This window comes from Physella acuta, unplaced genomic scaffold (assembly GCF_028476545.2).
Source record: "Physella acuta isolate Inbredline_101_S28 unplaced genomic scaffold, ASM2847654v3 ptg000912l, whole genome shotgun sequence".
In the NCBI taxonomy this organism is placed as follows: Eukaryota; Metazoa; Mollusca; class Gastropoda; family Physidae; genus Physella; species Physella acuta.
The window spans coordinates 41,421-57,464 of record NW_026732429.1 but is presented as its reverse complement, the minus strand read 5'-3'; positions in this window follow the sequence as shown (position 1 = coordinate 57,464).

Sequence of the window (16,044 nt, the reverse complement as noted above, 5' to 3'; positions counted from 1 at the left end):
AACAAGGCATGAAATAAGGCGTAAAGTTCAAGAGAAGAGACGATGCTAGTTGCTATCCTTATAAGGCGAACCATCGGGTCCAAGCGAAAGGAAATTACGGGAGTTTCTTAAACACAAAGAATCAACACCTAAATATTGCGAAATACGGTCACTACTGTCTTTCATAGCTCCTTCTATTTCAACGAGGTGAGACAACCATAAAAAAAACGATGTCAAAAGCCGTCGGCAACATAGCCCACATGCAAAAGGCGGAACACCAAGAGACAATTCTAGGTTGCTATCCTTATAAGTTATATTATAAGCATAGTTTCTTCTGGATTTTAAAAATATTTATAATTAAAATTACTTAATAAATTAATTACAATTTTTTAAATTGTTTATTTATACTTCTAAGCATTTTACAAGTACCACAATACAACGTGTTAAAGATCGGAAGGTATTGGTCTTACATTAACAACGTGGCTAACTATTTCTTCGTGTTTTCCTTGCTCAGGCTATCACGATGATTTATGTTAAAGTTTTTGTATGCACTGACTGTGACCTCTAAAAAGGCATTATTTTTCTTTTTCTTTTCGCGCAGACAAGAAAATGTGAGCGGGCGACAATGTTTAAAATTTTAAATAGGCCTATAGTCTAAAAATGTACGAAGTGACTACTCGGAAGAAGATTTTTCTCCCCAACGTCTCCACTTAGTCGGCAAAAGATAACTCTGCGCATGCGCAGTGACCTATGGCTAGGGTTAGGGCTAGAATTAAGGTTAGGGATAGGAATAGGGCTAGGGTTAAGGTTTGGGATATGTAACATATTGGGATTTGTGAGGTCAAGGGAACTCACTCTTCTTGTATTAGTTATATTTATAATGTTGTTATTGAGTGATGTCCCTTGTATTTATCTATCATTGTTCCTCTTCCGTTTACCAAATAAAGATGGCTACAAGCTGATGGCTTCTGTCTCCGTTGTGTATTCCTAATCTATTATATCTGGCGACGAGGATAAATAATCTACTAGAAAGAGCACCTACTTACGCAAAAAAGAGGTTTGCTAGAGCTTATTGGCTAAGTATTTCTAGGATAATGGCGCTGTATGGCCAAATAAAAGAATTTGATTCGAATGATGAAATCATTCAGGATTACCTAGATAGGTTAAGCTTTTACCTTGAAGCTAACGACGTGACGATAGAAGCCAAAAAGAGAGCTGTTTTGTTAACAGTCATAGGGCCTCAACAATTTAGGCTACTAAAGGACTTATGCGCACCAGCTAGTCTAACTACCAAGAGCTTTAACGAGCTGAGCAAATTGCTAACAGACCACCATGCGCCTACCCCATCAAAGTTTCTATGTAGAGCTAGATTTGACAGTAGGACTCGTCAACCAAACGAGTCAATATCAGAATATGTTGCTGCTTTACGTCATTTAAGTAGATTCTGTGAATTCGGAGACACGCTGTCTGACAGACTATGTGAAAAGTTTGTGACAGGTGTAAACAGCCCTGATATTCAAAGAAAGTTGCTTCTCGAGTCAGATCTAACATTAGAAAAAGCAATACAACTTGCAACTTTATTCCAGCAGTCATCAGATGCGGCGAAATCTCTTACGCCTTCAGGGGTCCATGCAGTAAACAGCAGGTTAGTCAATAAACATCAACCCCATCAGAGCATTCCAACTTATGCTAAACAGCCTGCACGTTTAAAGCCTAGATCTAAATCTAGTAATAATTATCAAAAATGTCATCGATGCAAAGGTCCCCATGCATCTCATCGGTGCAAGTTCAAGTCTGCAACTTGTTATAAGTGCAGTAAGCAAGGTCACATTGCCAAGGCCTGCTTTGCAAAGTCTTCGTCTGTTGCTAAATCTAGCCAGTCAAGACAGTACCGCAACCAAAGGCAGCACTATGTTAACTCTCACCAAGACTACCTAACCCAACCAATGAACACTGTACCTGTTAAAATGCTCAAACTGATTCGCAGCCGGATTTCAACCTGTTCTCTGTGAAATCAATAAGTCATACTCCCATCAATGTACTAGTTAATATCAACGGTAAGAGCATCAGCTTCCAACTTGACACTGGAGCATCTCTAACAGTCATAACAAAGAAAGATTTTGACGCTGTCACAGGAGAATCAGTGCCTCTACAACCATGTCACAAGTGTCTAACAACATACACTGGTGACAATGTTCCGGTAATAGGAGAGTGTATGGTTCATGTAAGTTATAATGGTCAAAGTGTTAAACTTCCTCTTCTTGTGGTTGAAGGAAATGGACCACCATTACTAGGTAGGAACTGGTTAAGTGATCTTAAGTTAAATTGGGAGAGTATATGTTCATTGAAGAATGTAAGAGAATCTAGTCTTACTTCAATAGATAAAGTAATATCTGAAAATAAAAGTGTTTTTGGCAATTCAGGATTACTAAATGATAGAACAGTGAAGATAAGCATTAAAGACACAAATCCAAGATACTGCAAAGCTAGAGTTCCACCTTATGCAATGAGGAATAAAATTGAAAATGAGCTAAGTAGATTGGAATCTAATGGCATCATAAAGAAGGTAGACTATTCCGATTGGGCAACGCCCATTGTGCCAGTGTTAAAGAAGGATGGTTCTGTAAGAATTTGTGGAGACTACAAAGCCACACTGAATAAGCAAATAGAGCTAAATAGGTACCCTATTCCTAACATTGAGGAAATTTCTTTGAATTTGGCAGGAGGAGACAAATTCACTGAATTAGACTTTAGTCATGCTTACACTCAACTAGAACTGCATCCAGATTCAAAAGTCTATACGACAATAAACACACATAAAGGACTCTACCAATATGAAAGACTATGTTTTGGCATATCATCTAGTCCTGGAATTTTCCAAGCTGTCATGGACAGTATTTTTAAGGATATTCCAAATGTTTGTGTTTACTTTGACAATGTGTACATAACTGGTAAGAATGACACTGAATATCTTAAAACACTAGATAAAGTCTTGAAAATAGTTGGTGAAAAAGGTTTAAAGATAAACAAAGATAAATGTCAATTCATGCTGACAGAAATTAGTTTTCTTGGTTATATATTAAGCAAGCAAGGTATCAGACCTCAAGCTGAGAAAACAAAAGCCATTAAAGAAGCACCCAAACCTGAAAATACCCAACAACTAAGAGCTTTTTTGGGCTTAATAAATTACTATGCAAAGTTCATAGGGAATCTGTCTGGTAAACTATCACCACTGTACAAGCTGCTACAGAAAAATGCAACTTGGCACTGGGGTAAACAACAAGATGCTGCTTTTAATACAGCAAAAGAAGCTTTGTCTTCTGACACCTTACTAACTCACTATGACCCAGGGAAAAGACTTATATTAACATGTGATGCTTCACCAGATGGTGTAGGAGCAGTCTTGTCCCACATGGATGAAAAGGGTGACAGACCCATTGCTTTTGCCAGTAGATCTTTGAACCAGGCTGAGAAAAATTATTCTCAGTTAGATAGGGAAGGCTTAGGCATCATTTTTGGTGTTAAGAAATTTCATAAGTTTCTGTTTGGTAGGAAGTTCACCATCTTTACAGATCATAAACCATTGCTAGGTTTATTTGGAGAAAACAAAACCCTACCTGAGCATGCCTCACCAAGAATTCAAAGATGGGCTACCACACTAACCGCATACAATTATGAATTGAGATACAAACCTGGATCTGAGAATAGTGCAGATAGTCTTAGTAGATTACCTTTAAAAAACCAAAGCCTTAGCTATGTACCAGATGTATTTGTTCTCTTCACTATCATGGATAACTCCAATATAGATGTGAATGATATTAAAAGAGAAACACAAAAAGATGAGTGCTTAATAAAAGTATATGAGTACTGTAAGAATGGTTGGCCTGAAGAGTCTGTGAATGATGACTTAAGGCCATATAAAATAAGAAATAAAAACCTTAGTGAAGATAATATAAAAGATGGAGAAGATGCAGTCCATTATCAGTCAGAGTTGCCTAAACAAAGTATTTGTAACTTAATAAATGATTATGGTGATATGGCAATTTCAAATGCTTTAAATAAGAAGGAATGTAATCATCAAACAACTTTGCTAACATCATTAGCACTTACAGAAACTAAAAGGGTAACATCAAAAGAAAAAAAAAGATTTTTGCCATTTAATACACCCACTTCAAATACTGGATCACAGTTGCAAAGTGATATTGTCCAGGATAGTACTTTTAAACAGTATTTTTGGTTACCAACAAGCACTATCAGATTACCTGAGAAAATTGATCAATCAAAGAAATCTATGTCAGTTAAGGATCTGAATAACAGCATAATAATTCCAGATGCCAATTCAAAAATAGTTCCATTAAATCATGACAAAACATTCATTGAAAGAGAATTTGGATTTAATGAGAATGTGTATCTAGGAAATTATGGGAGAAGGGAAAAATGGATACCAGGTCAAATTGTTCAATGTACAGGACCTGTGTCTTATAAAATTAAAAATAACTTGTGCAGATAATAAGTGTGAATCTATCAATCCCACCAAATCTGATCAGTTCACACCAACTCAGTTTGTTCCACAACCAAGTTCTGTTGATATGAGTGAACCAAGTAGTCTGGAGTCAGAAAATGTAAATTCTGGAGTTAATGATTTAAATCCTAGACCTCCTGAGATAGAGAATCCATATGGTCAGAATCTTGAGTCACCAAATCAAAAACCACTGAGAAGGTCAAGCAGGACAATCAAAGTCCCAAATAAGTTAGACCTATGATTTTAAAGGTCAAAAGGACTTTGACATCATTGTTTTGTATTTTAATTATGTTGTAACATATTGTGCATTGTTTGTAAGGATGTAATCTACCATAGTGTTCATGTTACAATATAATTGGTGATTTTAAGATACTGTCAATTGTTCTATTGAGAGATGTGTTGTGTTTACTAAGGGTAAAGGGATGTAACATATTGGGATTTGTGAGGTCAAGGGAACTCACTCTTCTTGTATTAGTTATATTTATAATGTTGTTATTGAGTGATGTACCTTGTATTTACCTATCATTGTTCCTCTTCCGTTTACCAAATAAAGATGGCTACAAGCTGATGGCTTCTGTCTCCGTTGTGTATTCCTAATCTATTATAGGATAGGATTAGGGTTAGGGATAGGATTAAGGATAGGGTTAGGGATAGGATTAGGGTTGGTGTTAGGGTTTGAAAGTTTGTCCCCGTGCGCCGGGAAGGGTCGCTACGCCTGTTGAGGACAGCAAGTCACATTAACTACGTCTTTATGCAAATTCGCACACATTTAATGTAAGTATTTAAAAAAAACGATGACAACCGAAAAGATAGGAACATCCTATTTAATTTATTAAATATTATACGTATAAAGGAATTAAAACCCACATACTTCATACTAAATATTTTTACGCATGTAATGCATATTACTATACCCAGTGCCAGCGCCAGGTTATTTAGCGCCCTAGGCAAAACTTATTAAAACCAGAGGCGTAGCGAGGGGGGGGGGGGCGGGGGGACATATGTTCCCGGGCGCCGACCTGAGGGGAGCGCCAAATTGAAAGTTTGAGGGAGGGGGGTGCAAATGAAAAGTTCGAGGGGGGGGGGGGGGGGTGCAAATCGAAAGTTTGAGGGGGGGGGGGGCTGCAAATCGAAAGTTTGTCCCCGGACGCCGAGAAGGGTCGCTACGCCTCTGATTAAAACGCCCCCTTTCACACAAGTTAATTACTAAAACATATGCATAAGAAAACAACTAATTAAAAGTGACATTAATTTATTATCAATTGCATATGCATACACGTTATAGGTAGACATCAAAATCAAATTTTACTTGCTTCCTTCGTCGCAAAAGTTTGTACTAATTCCTTCAATTCCAGTTTGCAAGCGTAATCCCATTCTATTGAAATTGTTGCTGATTCAACGAGAAAAATTTCAAATGCTCCCCCCCCCCCCTCCGGAAGAAAAAAAATCTGGGAAAAAACACTGAAAAGAAAAACCCACATTTCTTGTAGTGTTGGGCTCTCTGCAGACCACCCAAGGTGAGTTCCAGAACGGAACTTGCCTGTTTTAAGTTTGACTGTCTTTAGTTAGAATTGTAAAATGTCTATATTGTGTGATTATGTTATAGATTCCAGCATACAATTGTTATATATGAATTCTTTAGGAGAGGGTGAAAAATATAAAAAGGCACTTAATTAATTAGATGATTAGTTTTTAGACGATTTAGTTGCACTATCTCATACTGTAAGTCTACTAACATTAAGTATTGCAATCTACAACAGCTACTGATATATTTGTTTTCAATTTGTTTAGAACTTCTGCTCTATATAATTTTTACAATAGTAAATAAAAACTTAAAGTTGTATTTATAAGTAAGCGGTCAACCGAAGGTGCAGGAATTTGAAATGAATGTAAAGTTAAGCAACGAGTTATCTCCCAATTGGAAATCCAAATACCAAAATTTTATTCAAGGGAAATAACTTACAGATAAACAGCTAAATTAACCAAGTGTAAAGAAGATATGCTTGAAAAACACAATAAAACGCTTTAAATATGATTACATAATATTGTAAAACATATTTTATATTTGCTATGTAAATTTGTAAAAAAAAATATATTTTACTTATTGACTACTTAACAGTAGGTTTTAATTTAAAAGTCGAACATAGTAGCTTCATTATAACATACTTCTATTCAATTTTTGATAACATACCATATAATCTGTCCTCTTTAGTTAATGTAATATTTAATTTTGGCTCACCCAAATCAAAGGGACACATTGAAGAAAACCAATGCGGGTAAATGTTTGAGCTGGTAGAGCCAAAAGTTACAATTTACTTAAGTTCCCAGTTTTTGAAGAGCCACTAAAATTTTTTTATTTCAATACTTTGGCATTTAATTAGGATTAGATAAATATATGTATTTGATTTTTTATTTGAAATATAGCTTCAAATGTGAAAGAATATTTATACTTTAAAAAACATACTAATATTTCGCACGAAACATATTAAAGTATTTTTGCTAGCTCCGCTATGATAAAATTAGTATCAAATAATATAACCCATTTTAGAAGCCAATTAGGTTTATACTTTCTCGTATAGATCTATAGGCTTACAAAGTATAGAGAAAGTATTGTAATCGTGCAAAAAAAAAATCGAGATTTTTACAAATCTCGACGTTTTACACCTCACTGAGTCGGAACAACATAATTTTGCAATCTTGTCCGTATGGCTGTGTGTATGTCTCTGAGTGTGTGTCTGTGTGTGTGTGTGTGTGTCTGTAAACACGATAACTTGAGTACCGTTACAGCTAGGTTGATGAAATTTTATATATAAGTATTTTATAAAAAATCGTAGATCTGTAATAACTTTTGAGCGATTTCCGATAACCGGAAATGGTACTTTTTCTACTTTGAATTTTTCAAAAGCCTATTATTTGAGCACTATTTCAGATAGATAAATAAAATTTCCAACGTAAGTAAAAGATCTAATTCTCTACCTTCTATCAAATTTTGAGTAATTTCCGTTGACCGGAAGTAGTAATTTACGCTATTTCCATTTTCTAAAAAAAAAAAAAACGCATGTGAATTTATAAAGTACTAATAATATAGCGCACTATTATGCACATTTTGTTTTGGCGTTCGCTTGGTGCGCAATTCTTTTTTCTACGAGATTCTATTCTATTTTTAAAAGTTTAAGTAATTAAAAATCATGTCTATATATTCCGAGTTGCCATCCCACGAAGTGTTACATAAGCATATTCGAGAAAGTTTAGGGGAGATCACTCCCGGTTTATTTTTCTTTCTTTACGGACACCACTGGCCCAGGAGGTGTCTCCCATGGCCAGACAGACCTCAGCACGGTCAACTCCGACTAACTGGTTTCAATATCGGTCGCTTCTGTCTTCGGTTCTCACTGGGCTTATCTTCCACCCCACTGAACTCAGGGTAAACTCGTACCCCACCGGCTCAACCGTAGGAAGCTAATAACTTAAAAAACACGTCACTCAGGTCAAAATAAATCCATACTGACCGATAGAGAAATGCATTCTGAATAAAAATATTCCCCATGTTACAATATTCGAAAAAGTCGGCACTTGGGCAGTGGCAAGCATGGAATTGTTGCCACGGGGCTGGCTACAGCACTGCTTTGGGTCTGGGTCTGGTGCCAAAGCGGCTGTCAGCTGTCCGTATACTTTCTACCTCACCTACTCTCATTGTTCTCTGATGAGTGTTTTCATCCCGTTTAAATTTTTTTTTTAAAATAATATTTTTAATGAGTTTTGAAAATAATATAAAATAATTATTAATATTTATGCACGGAACCGGAGAGCCGCATCTTGACATTAAAAAAAAGCCGCATGCGGCTCACGAGCCGCAGGTTGCCGACCCCTAGTTTGAGATATTGCTATAATTATTGATTAAATATAAACAAAAAATTGATTTGAAAAAAAAACAAAGTTTACGGTTAATTATAAATTCCAGCCTATATAATATATATTATTACTTTAAGAGTGGTAATATTGATTCCAGTGTTTCTTCCAGACTTTTTTCTCCGGGAGGGCAATTGAAATTTTCGGGGGGGGGGGGGGGGGGGGGGCGGTCAACATTTTACGGGGGGGGGGGGGGTGACACCACGAACGAAGTGCTGCACACGGGTGACGACCGACCTAGCGACGTCACTGATTTCACTCATTCATTCAACTTTATTGATTTTGTTTAAACTCTGTGGTTAGGGCAGTTTTTTCCACCGCACATCGCGGGACGGGAGATACGCTCTAGCGACAGAGCGAATCCCAGCATTCCCAGATTTTCGGGAAATCTCTTGATTGCATCAAGCCGGCTGCGGTTTGCAGACCCGTCGTCCGTTTAGAAGGCAGGGCAACTGCGAGAATATCGAGCCATCAATAGGCCTACTGCTTGGTTGCGTTAGCATTGCGCGTCACCGCTTGCCTCACGCTACGGACACGCACTTTAACCTTCACCAGAGCTCCGAGCCTGCATTTTACCTGGAAGCTAATCTGGAGAATGAGCCACCGAATTAAAACAAGTTAATAAAAAGTCTAGTGACAATTTAAGCGCAATTTCCTTAATTAATTTTTTGTGACCGAACGAAAGGATATTTTTGAAAACTTTCTTCAGCAATATTGTTCTAAATTATGGCAGGAATCGATTGGTAAATGTTTCAAGTCGCTAAGTGGTCTGGTTGCCGAGATATGGGCCAAAAACTGCATTTTTTCGAGATTTTTTGGCTTTTCCGGGAAATCCAAGGAAGGAATTCCGGGAATTTTGTTGGCCCACGATCATCCTCGGAACTTGCTTAACATATTTGCTTTTGTAACTAGTCCTCGATATTGCTTCGTTGAGGAGGAGATACGACTTAAAGCTGCGGACATCCATCCATCCATCCATCCTTGACGAGTTAATAAACGCAATTCTCCAGAATGGAAATTGCGCTAAAAATAACTTTAAGGTGTCTGGGTAAAAACCAATTGATTTTGTTTTGAGTTCGAGAATGCTAAAAGTGGAAATCAGGATAAGGTTGCAGGGGGACAAAACCCCATTAAGGTTTTTGGAAGGCGTTTATCAGAGGGTTCGGTTGTCGGGATAAATCACGGAGGCAGTTTAACCAGTGCACCGCGTTGAAATACTTGATGAATCCTAGACTACAACCTAAACAACACAACTTAGCCACAGGTTCTATACAAACAACTTATACACAACCTCTGCTGCTCTACACACAAATACCACACAACCACAGCTCTACCACAGCACGCGGCCCTTTTTGTATGTATATCCCGAGGATCGACGTATCAGTGAAAAATGCAACCAGCAATGATTTTAGATATAAAAATACATATCTATTATACACCAACTTTATTTTCCGTTTCTCAAAAAGCTACAGCTTGAGTACCGTCTAAGTTGAGTGCACGCAATTTCATATTTAAGTAATTTTTGCTAAATGGCTAAATTGGCTTTTGGTTCAATAGAGTTACTTAAGTTTTATTCAATGGAGTTTAGTTTATTCTATATATCTCTATATATAATTCTCTACGGGGGACCATGCGAGACACCACCACGTAAGGGCTTAGCCGTTCCTACTCCGCTCTCTAGGCAGTAGGGTGAGCTTGACGGCTATTAGGGGCAGATAATTTAGCTTTGAAAAGATTTGAAACTAATGAGAGGTAAGAAGTTCTGCTTGATCTTTTCATTGTCGTTTGTAAACTGTCGTCACATTGTCGAAAAGTAGAAAATAAAACAACTAAATAGACGCGTATGCTTACGGCGCGGGTCAGCTCGTTTACTATATTTTAGTATGGTACAGTTTAGATTATATTTGTTTAGTTAAACTTTTGGTTCGTACAGTTTAGTTTAGTTGGTGTTTCAAGTTATAAGTGTTTTTTTTTGTTATAGATTCTTTGTTTATTGTAAGTTATATTTTGCATTTTCAGTTTCAGGTTGATTTATTTTTTATTTTTTTAAATTTTATATTTAGACGTTTTGTATTAGATCAATGCAGAGGCGTAGCGACCCTTTCCGGCGCCCGGGGCGAACTTTCAGTTTGGCGCCCCCATATATATATATATATATATATATATATATATATATATATATATATATATATATATATATATATGCTGGTGTGTTTGTGTGTGCGACAGTCTGGAAAAAAATTAACAATTACGCTGATTGTCGTTCCCTAAAACTTCACTTTGACGCCAATTAAATTCCCCTTAAGATACCGAAACGAATAAAAAGTAGAAAATCATTAGAGCTTAGAACAGGGGGCTCCATCGAACCCGAGAGGTTCGGTAATTCAGTCTCAGGGTTTCCGCGGAGGTCAAGACACACACCCAACTTATAGGATTCACGATCGGATTTTGTCATTGTGGACGATACAACTATTAAAGAGGGTTCGGTGATTGCGCATATGAAACTGGTGGGGTTCGGTACTCCAAAAAGTTAAGAACCACTGCTTTAGAGTGTATTTTGTAGAAGGTGCAAGCCTTATTTGGTCTACTTTTGGTCGTGTCTTTAGAACAATTTCGATAATAGTAGGCCAATATTGCAATTTTGAATTACCAGTTAGGTTGAACAAAGTAATAATCAGTACAATATACTAATTTTCTTCTCTCTTAAAATTTTGGTAAAGAGTGTCGCTTCCCGTCCACCCGCTCCGACATTCTGCTATTTTACTGATCAGATAGCGATACAAGAATCTGTGATATTTAATTCTCTTTAATGCAGTAATCCCGGAAATATGTAATGCAATCAAGTAAAAGTATCTGATCTATCACGATCAAGTTGAGAGAATCGTAAGAATCGTACACAGAACTAGTCGCGTTATTACTTAGCAAATCTGGGCAGTGAAATCGTACATTAAGTGTTAGCAACCGATCTAGTACAAATCCTGCGATTTGTGTTAGTGAAAAAGCGCCCCACCATCTTGGACAAAAATGGTAGAGCGGATTTTAAATGTCACTAACTCTTTTTTTATGTTACACAATCGTAAAATACGCTTTAGTTCAATGGGTTTCTTTTCTGAGTGATATCGGTTATATATTCCTTAATCCGTTGTGAATTTTTCCGATTTTAGTCTTCGAAAAAGCGCCCCACCCGCCCTCCCCATCTAGGAAAGCTGGAAAACGGTTTTTCCGGTCACTGTTTCTTAAAGATATACGTTTTACAGTTACACAATCAAAGTAGAATGCAGTTAAATCAGTATGCAAAGGCTCTCAGTCGTTAAATTTCTTTACTTTGACTGTTTATAATTCAAAACTGCGTCTTAAAATTAGCTTTTAATTTTTTTTCTACCCCTTTTGGCGCCCCCCTAGGGTCGGCGCCCGGGGCGGCCGCCCTCCCCGCCCTCCCCTAGCTACGCCTCTGGATCAATGTATAAGTAAACCATCTTAAATGAATGAAAGTAGGCTACAAGTAAGAAAGAAAAAAAAACAGAAAAAAAAAATATGGTTTATGTTTGGATTAAAGTTGTGAAAGATCATGGTTTGGATGGAGTTATGTCAGATGTGGTATTTGTTATAGAATTTTAAGTAAAAGGCGTTAAATTTAAATTATCGATTGTTGTTATGATTGAGGTTGTGATTCGTTTAATAATAAATTTAGTTTAAGCAAGTGTGAAGTGAATTCATTGAATTTTTGGGTTTGAAATTTAGGCATGATAGGAGCTAGAATTTAAGTTGAAATTTAGTACGGTGCATACGGAAATGGTGAAATCTGCTCTAAAAATGTATTGAGTAGTATATTTTGAAACTACGCAATATTTTGTAATTTTAAAAAAGTTGTACGCGGAGTTTTGCCCACTGGTGTTTTGGATATAGGGCGTTTGATCATAGGTGTTTTAACGGCTGGGGGCTTTGACTACACATGCTTCAACCATTTATGCCAAGGGTTATAAGTGGTATATGTATATCTTAACATGGTATAAAAGATGTTTAGTTATATCTCTAGTTGCGGCATGATATTATTATATATAATACTATTTAATCTTTATCAGTAAGTCATCCCTCAACTCTTATTGGGATAGCTGGGCATGATTTTTTGATAACTTTCTGCCAGCTGTCTCGGTCCTCTGCTGCTTGAGTGCATCTTCAACGGAAAGTTCAGTCAACTCTTTGATGTCATCAATCCCACGACGTCTTTTCCTTTTTTTCTTCTCCCTCGGGAAAAAGCGTCCTTTTTTGTGGTACCCTTTCTTGTTTTGGAAAGACTGCAGGTTCTTGTGATATGCCCATATCAACTCAATTTTCTTGTTTTGACAATACTCAGTAAACTCTAAAAGAGACCAATCGCATTAAAGATCAATCTTGAAACTATTTTTAAAAATAAAATTACACATCGTGTATAAATACAAGTCATCTAGCCGACGCAAGTCAAAACCATGGAGAATATGAAACGTCCCAATATAGGCCTACATATCGCTGTTTGTTGTCTTGTCGCCCTATCGCATGTACCAGATCCATATATTACCAAAGCGTGCATTCAACAACATCGATGAGGTGGAGATATTTTTCCAACACACATTTTTAATCGAGGGTGTCGCTTCTGGTGTAACCGAGAAAACTACAAACCTGCCTTGTTTAAAATCTAGAACCAAATGAAGACGTTAGGGCGACGGTGTAGACGAGGATGGTGTCATGTAAAAAACAAGTTAATTAAAAAGTCTAGTGACAATTTTAGCGCAATGTCCTTATGTTATCTAAAAATAGCTCTGTCGTAGCGTAAATCAAGAGCAGGGTTAGTAAAACCATTGGTTAGATATTAAAACGTTTTTTATTAAAAAAAAATTTCAGTATTTTACATGTTTTATTTACAATAGAGTTACATGACTAAAAACCATTGCGCGCCTAGCTACTGAACGTGATGACGCAGCCATTGAACGTGATGGTGCAGCTATTGAACGTGATGACGCGTGTGATGTGGTTGGAAAAAATGCCTACTAATTCGGTCCAAATTTTAATTAATTCAAAATTTTTTTTGTGACCGAACGAAAGGATATTTTTGAAAACTTTCTTCGGCAATATTGTTCTAAATTATGGCAGGAATCGACTGGTACATGTTTCAAGTCGCTAAGTGGTCTGGTTGCCGAGATATGGGCCAAAAACTGCTTTTTTCGATGTTTTTTGGCTTTTCCGGGAAATCCATAAATGAAACCCGGAATTTTTATAGCCTATGTTCATCCTCGTAACTTGCTTAACATAATTGCTTTTGGAACTAGTCATCGATATTGCTTCGTTGAGGAGGAGATACGACTTAAAGCTGCGGACACACATCCATCCATCCATCCATTCATACATTCATACATTCATACATTCATACATTCATACATTCATACATTCATACATTCATACATTCATACATTCATTCATACATCCAGAAATGACGGGTTAATAAACGCAATTCTCCAGAATGGAAATTGCGCTAAAAAACAACCTTTATTCCCACATACTATCAAACAACAATTAGCTTCCCAAATTGTCACAAGGTGGCAGTGCAGTCTACACCGGGAGCTCAGTTTAAAGGCTGACAGTGACACCTAATCGAAAAATGTATATTCTAGTTACCACAATGTTTTACCTCGTTAAAATAATACAACAGTAGGGAAAGGTGTGACGCCAAACCAAAAATACAAAATTTATGGATGGGTCGAAATTCTCAGTTGCTGCAACGGATGGCACCCGACTTCGTGACGCCACTGACCTCTGAAGATTGATTTTACTTTCAGTTATTTTTATTTCCACGTATAGAGACATGCAATCGGGAAAACCTCGTTAGTTTAAAAATAGATTTTTCAGAAATCATAATGTAAATGAACATCCGGGTGAGATCCCCGTTAAGCCATTCTTGTCAAGCTTCTACATCAGACGTTTTTACTTCCTCTTATACGAAATATAGAGGAACTATATATATATTATTATACTTGTAATCGTGCAAAATGCAAAAACAAAAATCGAGATTTTTTACAAATAGTCAGAAAAGCATAGGTTTGCAATTGTGTCCGTATTTCTGAGTGTGTGTGTATGCGTGTGTGTGTTTTGAGTATCGTTACAGCTAGGTTGATGAAATTTCATATATGCCTATTATTATAGAATCTAAGTATTATATCAAATTGGCAGTTTTTTTCAACTTTTCAGCGATTCCGGATAACCGGAAGTGTGATTCATTAAGAAGATGAAGAATTGTGATAATCTATTATTTTAGGTGCGTAAAATCGGCCACGGCTGTTAATGTGAAAAAAAACAACTACTAGATCTAGAATCTAGATTCTATATCTAGATCTAGAACTACATCTATTTTTAGAACTAGAGTCTTGGTATACATCATAAAATAAAGTATTAAAATTGAAGTAAACTTAGCTAAACTAATAGATCTAGATCTAGATCTAGTAGACTTGTCTTTTTAAATTTTTAAGTGGTCCTACTCAAAAGACAATCATCACAATAGTATACACACACATAATGTATGCATACAATCTATTATTAAATTCTTTGCATATAGAAAGGGAAGTGTATAATTTTTAGAGTAATTTTGAGATAAATGATTACTTTATTTAACTTTGTTTAATAACGGTAACAACAGTAGGTAAGCTACAATTTAATATTATATTAGGCCCTACCTAGACATAAAACTTTTTTCTTCAGGGATACCCCTGCCTGACCTGATGATTATGTTAAGTGTGTTCTAGTCTGATGGTTCTATGCTTGTCCTGATATAATGGTCCTATGCTTATTTTCCTGATCTGATGGTTGTATGCTTCTCCCTGTCTGATAGTTCAATGACAGGTACTGTTTTGCCATGGTAGAAATTAGATGCATAAAAATTCTAAGTTTAAAGTTATGTAACAGTTGTATTCCTACAATTTACTTGTAATTTAAAGTTTTATCCTTAATCAGTAGGCTAAATTATCTAAATAAATTGTTTTAATTTGCTAAGTCTTTAATTAGTTGCACAAAATTAATTATACATCAGACATTTGCAGATGCTTACCGACAGTCCAGATGATATTGTTGAATGCTGGTAGATGATGAAGTGACAGGAGAAAAAATCTTAAAAAAAAAAAACAACTGGTAAGGTGTAAAATAATAAAAAAAAACACTGTAAGTTTGAATACTATAGGTAACACAAATACAGTTCCAATATTAACAATTACACCCGATTATAAAATGTTGATACAATTCTGTATAGCTCTATTTGCAAGAACCATGTCACTTATATTTTATTATACATTTCACATCTAATTACTTTAGTGTCAACATCAAGTTGTTTTTATAAACAAAATGTTGTGTTTGTATAAAAACCGTCTTTAGCCTAATTGTTACACCATGTCTATTTTTATTGTAAATTTTAAAGTTTGTAATTGTTTATTTATTAAAAAAATTTACAGAAAAAACAAGAACAAAACTTTGTCAATGGTTGTCACAAACAAGAGAGAGTACAGGTACAAATTTAAATAATTTAATCATTTCAGTTTTATATTTTAATGTACTAAAGTGTCCTGAACATTTTATTTTAATTTATCATTTAATGTGTAATCTTGGTTTTTGTTTTT